This window comes from Herpailurus yagouaroundi, unplaced genomic scaffold (assembly GCF_014898765.1).
Source record: "Herpailurus yagouaroundi ecotype Mexico unplaced genomic scaffold, PumYag 164, whole genome shotgun sequence".
In the NCBI taxonomy this organism is placed as follows: domain Eukaryota; kingdom Metazoa; phylum Chordata; class Mammalia; order Carnivora; family Felidae; genus Herpailurus; species Herpailurus yagouaroundi.
The window spans coordinates 10,989,446-10,996,260 of NW_024412405.1; the positions used below are offsets into that span (position 1 = coordinate 10,989,446).

The following is a 6,815-nucleotide window of genomic DNA, read 5'->3' on the forward strand; positions in this document are numbered from 1 at the left end:
AAGATCATGAACGAGGCCAAAAATAAACTTATATTTAAACCTCATGTCAGGAAACTTTGACTCTGGGACAGATAACTTAACCTCATGGACTCTCAATAAATACATGTCTAAAACGTATGAACATACTTAATGAAAGTGTTCTGAGGATTAGAAATAATGCAGAGAAAGTGCCTGGAATAATGCCTGATACACAATAAGTACTGAAAAAAAAAAAACAATAAAATGAAAATAGGATTGTATTATTTATATATGTCTATACAAAATATTCTTATTAGTGATTGTTTCAAGGAAGCCTACTTAGGCACATACCCTTACAACAGCATACATTTATTGAGCATCTATTATATGCCAAATGCTAGGTACTAAAAGGATACGGCAAGATCTCTACCCTACAATTAGATGTAACCTGACATATTTGTATATTAACTCTCCAAAGCCTCATATATTGTTAACAAGGTCAAGTGCACAAGTGAAAATCCCAGTTGATGGAGGATGGGAGAACCCTGAAAGCAGGCCAGAGCACCCAGGCCAAGGTGTGAGTCAGACTGTGGAAGTGTAGAGCTGCCCCCTACTGGAAGGAGGACTTGATGACCAAGAGGTCTTAATTTTCCAAGGCCAAGATAGGCTTCCCAGATTGCTCAGCCTTACTACTTACTACAGAGGGAAAGCAAAGGAAAAGCAAGGTGAAGAAGTATGTTCTTGGATGAGGTCACAGGCAGCCAGCTGGGAGGAAGGGGAGGAAGGACAGCTGCTGGTCTTCTCTTTGCAGGCATAAGCCATATACCAAATGAAAAGCAAAGATCCAGACTCCTTATAAAAGCAAAGATCCAAAGCACTGAGAATGCCTTTGCCAGAACAAGAGGATAAGTGTGAAAAGAGTGAGTCTCCCCACGTGCACAGGCCAACCCACATCACTACTTTGATCTCATGTTGCAAACAGATCTTCAGCAACCTCCGACGTCCTCTGACATGAACCATTTTCCATTCAGCCAACCATGTTTACCCCAGCTACACACGGCCACCTCTCATGTCAGATACCCCCACCTCCATCAGAGAAGGTAGGACGTAGACATAGAATAACATGTAATTTCACATGGAGCTGCTCAGGGGATATTAACCTTAGGTTGGTTATCAAAGGAAGTCATAGAGATGAGGCCTTCAAATAGGCCTCAAAAGTATTCACAGACAAGGTGGAAGAATGAGGATCGCCCTAGGAGATTAATGGGTTCGTGTGGAGGAGCAGGGTGACAGAGAACAGAAGAGGAGGTCAGGAGTCAGTTCCCAAAGATGCAAAATGCCAGGCCCACTCTGTGAACAGTGGGGTTCTTCATGCAGAAAGTAGAATTGAAAAAATATTCATTGGGCAATTTCAATCCAAGTTGCCCCATTGGAATTCTCTTCTCCCTCCCCATTCCATATCCTCTTCCATTGATTCATAACGCCCTTAATAACACCACCCACCAATTTCCCTACATAGAAACTTGGAGTCATCTTAACATATCCTTGGCCCTGATCTAAGCAGACATTATCTCCTATCTATACTGCCTTCTGTAAATATTTCTCAAAATCCTCTCCTCTCCATCCCTGCTACCACCTTCGTAATTCAGGCCCTCATTATCTCTTGGTCATCTTGCCTCAAATCATAACCATGATACTGTCTACTCACACTATTTTCCAGCTCCTCATTGTTTTCATGAAAAAGTCCTTGGTTTGTTACGTGACACCCTTGGTGGTCTAGTACTTACCTACACCCCCTGGCTCACTTGTCATTCCTCCTTCTACATCACTATTCTCTAGCCATATCAAACTGCCTATTTGGGCCAGACTATTTCATATCTCAGGACCTTTGCATGTGCTATTCCATCTGCTTTGACCTCAATTCTATTCTCTACATGTCCTTCAGCCACCTAATATTTACTTACTCCTTCCTGGAGACAGCAGTTCAGGCACAAGCACGACCTCTTACATGAAGCTCCTCTGACAGCTCAGGCTGATTTCATAACCATCTTTTCTCTTTCCTTGGTACTCCACTGCCTTTATTATAGTACACATCATACTGGATGGATTGGCCTTAAGTGTCTGTTTCCCCCATTCAGCCATTTTATCCAGCCCTATGTCCCCAACACCTACCAGAATGCTAGGTTCAAAGTAGATGTTTAATAATTGTGTTGCATTTAATACAAGAAGAACATAAACAAATGCTAAAAATCTGTGCCAGACACAGAGAAACTTGGAACTCTTGAGATTTTATAACCTGAGCATTCCTCTGAATGGAAACTTCCAAAAGCAAAATGAAGCCATAACTGGGTAACTGGGAAAGAAGTTTTGTTGAGGCCCAGGTGATTTGGCCCATTATGTATAATGACTTGTAGGGTCAGATTATAAAGGTAGAGACATTTACGTGCCTGTGTATATGTGAGTTCATTTTATTCTTAAGGTACTCTGCCTTGCTGGACTTAGCATGGTCCTCAAGTATTTAATTCTGGCATACATAAGGGAGTTGAAATTATCTTGCAGAAAACCCAAGATGTCTGCTCAGTATCTTTCATCTGACCAAACTGGTGCCCCCATTGAGCCTTTGCTCCCACCTCTGCCACCAAATGCCCTTCTCATCCTTGGATGTGGAAGTACACCAGAATGTTAGGACAGATCTTCCCCTACCAGGCAGGGCTCTGAGCCATCCTGCTGCTTGCACCCTGCATTGCCTCAAGTGCTTGAAAATGAACCCAGAAAGACAAGCGGAGGGCAAACAGAACACAAATATGCACCTATAAAAATAGCCCTGTAATAACAGCCGCCCATGCACTAGATGGGAGCACGAACAGATGGCGATGTCTGTCTAATTTTCCAATCCCTGAGGTTGTACCTCTTTGCTTCCCTTCCATCTCTTTTCCTGGAACATGGTTTTGGCAGGCAGTGGGTCCCTTGGAATCAACAGAATCCTTCAAAGTCATTCCAGAATGCTACAGTAATTGAGGCCAACCTACACGCTACCCAGAATCAGAAACCCAGAGTTACAGACATGAGCCATGCCCAAAAACACATCAGTGACCTTGACAGGTTATCCCTTCATTTTAACAAAGTATATTAGTTGATCAAATGTTCCTTTTTAGAGTAAAGCAGAGGAACTTGGGCTCAGATGAAAGTCAAAATGGGCAATGTTGTTTGTTGATTGTCGGCTGAGTGCCCGGGCACAGACAGGTCATGCCATCTCACTCCTGCCCCTGCACTGGCTCCTGGAGGCCTTCTACCAGGGCACCACTTGTGGCTACTTTCCTTACTTACTAAAGAGTCTGGAACTTTGGAAAAACATTGTCTAAAGCTGATCTTCTGTTTGGGTGATCCCCAGAACAGACTACCAGTGTCCTGGCAGTTATTAATGTGTATAAATATTTTACAGTTACTGACAATATTTTCAAATCACTCAGACTTCTTTTTTAATTTTATTTTGATAGCATCCTCTATAAATCTCCCAAGTCCAGTAACTTAAAGAGATATAATTTTAAAGTTTTGCAAACAAAATATTTCATATATTTCTAAATGTTTAATTTTCCTTATCATATTTATGTAAGATAAAGGAAGTGTATGTGATATTTGCACTAAGCCCATATTGATGCCTCCAAAGGCACTTCAGGTGACCCCAGTGTTCCATACCAATATCGCTTTCTACGAATACCATGAGGTGAACAAATATGGTAGGTAACACGGAAAATCAGGCTTAATATGTTAAACATTTATTAAGCGCTTACTAAACGTTGTACTAGGCCCTCCAGGGGGATGACATTGATAGGACATCATCCTACCCCTGTCCACACAAAGCTTTCCATCTAATGAGAGATAAACAGCAAACTCTAGGGCCTAACAGGTAGGGGTACACTTACAGAGCATATGCAAAGAGCTTAATGTTCTTCATTTCACTTAATCCTCAACACAGCCCCTCTGGTTTAGATATCATCACCTTTCCAAAGGTGGGAATATTGAGGCACTAGGAGGTTCAGTTACTTGCCCAAGGCTCCACAGAGTAAAGTACCAATTTTGCATGACTATGGAGGCAAGAGGAGAAACGAAAAGCTGATTTATGAGGCTGTAGCAGCCCAGGTAAAAGACCGTGGTGGCCTGGACTAGGTGGAAGCAGTCAAGGCAGAAGAAGGAGTGGTCAGCTTCGGGATATATTCAGATGGTAGGTTCTACCAAGTTCCTGGTCTGTTGAGGAAGAAAAGGAGCTAAGAGCCTAGGATGAAGGGTGGATTCTACACACCTAAGATGAAAAGATTGCCAGTGAGACCAGACGTTCTCCAAAAGAGGGCAGTGACCAGTAAGCACTGTGGAGGAGTAAAAATCTGCAAGTTACTCAGGAAGCAAGGAAAACTTCAACCCAAATGAGAGTGTCACTTGAGAGGGAAGTTTTCACTGAGAGCCAGGAGGAAATGGATGAAGCATCTGTGACTAGATTGAGTGAATGTGAAGTTATTTGCAATTAAGTAAAGGTTACAAAGAGTATAGTGGGAAAGGTTAGGAGGGAAACAATCACATCTGGTTCAGGGAGAAGGGAACAGAGCCACAGGGACTGGGACTTTGGAGAGGATGATGAATGGAGGAGCATTTTTCAGTTTGGGTGAAAAACACGGATGAGTCATGGGGAAAATAACTGGCCTAGAAATTTCCACAGAACTGAGCCTGGAAGTAAGTCTCTGATGGATTGAGGTCTCTGATGGGTTGAAGGACTTGGACCTCTCTGGAACAAGCCAGCTGCTCCTGGAAATCCTAGACCAGGTGGGCTGGCAACAAGACTGTTTGGTTCCCAGGAGCCTCACTCAGTGCTGGAAATAGCATTAGCTCCAGATTGATGGGAGGCCTTTCTGGATGGAATCCTTTACAGCTTGTCTTAACTGTGACTCCGAGGGAATAAATGGAAAATGGCATCATTGATTTTAAAATAACTCTAGGTGAGATAGTTGCCTGTACTTTGTTTCCCTTTATTCAACTCCCACTCCTCAACTAATATCCACCCACTGCACTTCACTCAAATAGGTCTGGCCCAGTCCACTAGTGATTTCCATGTTGCTGGATCCTATTGGCATTTTCAGCCTTTATATTATTTGACATTTCAGTCTTACTGACCAACCTTTGTCGTGAAACACTTTCTTCCTTTGAATTTCCACAGTCACACCACCCTCTTCTGTTTGTGTTCCTACACTCCTCTGGCCACCCATTTGTTCTGTCTCTAAAATCCTCATTTACTTAGCCTTTAAAATGTTGGGCTTCCTTAATCCTTGATTGTAGGCCTTCTACCCTTCTTACTTTATCTTGTGTCTATAGGCCATTTTATTCAGATCTATGGTTGCAATTGCCTGATATAGAAGACATGTGAAAAATGCTACCAGAGTGTTCAGAGGTGTGCATGCCTGAGGCACATGGGAGGTTGCTTGCCTTGGGTCATTGCTACCCAGATGGTAAATTCAGCCTTAGGGCAGATAATGAAGCCCAAGGAGAGTATTTATATATAGAGAAAAGAGAATCTAAACTAGAACTCTGGGAAAAAATATTCACAGGATTGGAAGATGAATAAGCACCAAGTAAAAGTAATTGCTATTATCATTCATCACCATTACTATTATTCTACAAGTAAGTGCTTGTTTGTATATTTCAAGATCTGTGTTTACTACCTACACATTAACTTTTTAATAGCACTTCTTACATTCCACCCAGAATATTCATGCCTACTTTTCACTCAGTAGACCACCAGGCTTTGTTTGGTTCATCAATTCAATCCAGCATCAGTAATTTTTACTGATTGCCTTTAAGATGTATGGTAATGTTTAAAGCACTATAATCCATCTCTATAATGGACTACTGCAATATCCCTACTACTTACTATTGTCAACTTTTCCATCAGCATCAATTAGAAAAGACACAAAGGGGGCGTTTGGGTGGCTCAGCCAGTTGAGTGAGTCTTGAGTGGCTCAGCCAGTTGAGTGTCTGAGTCTTGCTTTCGGCTCAGGTCATGATCTCAGGGTTGTGGAATCAAGCCCTGCATCAGGCTCTGCACTGAGAGTGGAGCCTGCTTAAGATTCTCAATCTCTCTCTCTCTCCCTCTGCCCCTCTTGCTCTCTCTCTCTTTCAAAAGAATTTTTTTTAAAAAAAAAAGAAAAGACACAAATCAACCATAGCTTTATCAATTATTTTATCAAGGGAACAAGTATAGAAGCATCACTTGCAACTGTTCAACAATCATTATTTCATGCACTAAAAGGAGTACGTTCTACTTTTCTTTTTTCAAAAAATAAAATACAATAGTTTTACAATTCATTTAATAGTAACTGGTAATCATCAAATTAGCAATGTTTATCTTCAAAAGTTATTTCACCAGCTGTGCTGTCATTTCCCAAGGACGATCATATAGATGGAGTCACAGACATTTCCCACATAAGATGCATCATATAAATCAGACTTGGTTTATCATGAGCATTGATAAAACCAGACCTAGGGAAAGAACTAGATCTCGGGACACATGCATGGTCTTAATACAGTGAATGTTTAGCCTCCCCTGATTATTACAAAATCAGAACAAGAATATTCGTGGAGTACGTTCTACTTTTTAAAAAATCCTCCATACAGCCAACTGTCATGCATACACAAGGCAGTTATCCTCAGTGTGCTTCTGACAAGCTTGCTGCTAAGCTTACTGACCTTCTCTAATGAATTACTGTTTTGTTGTTCTCTGCACTCTTCAATTCCAAAGTCAAACACACATTTCCTCTATAGTCCACCTCTCCATTTCCATTTATCTGCAGGCTGTCTGCAGAGACAATCCA

The 6,815-nt window shown here is 41.6% G+C and overlaps 1 non-coding gene across 1 annotated transcript; it reads right to left on the reverse strand.

Annotated features, from left to right (window-relative positions):
- Window positions 1–6,454: 6,454 nt before the first annotated feature.
- LOC121038002 (small nucleolar RNA SNORA72) lies at window positions 6,455–6,583 on the reverse strand. The gene has a single exon (XR_005794106.1). It is a non-coding gene; the product is annotated as a small nucleolar RNA SNORA72 (small nucleolar RNA).
- Window positions 6,584–6,815: the final 232 nt, after the last annotated feature.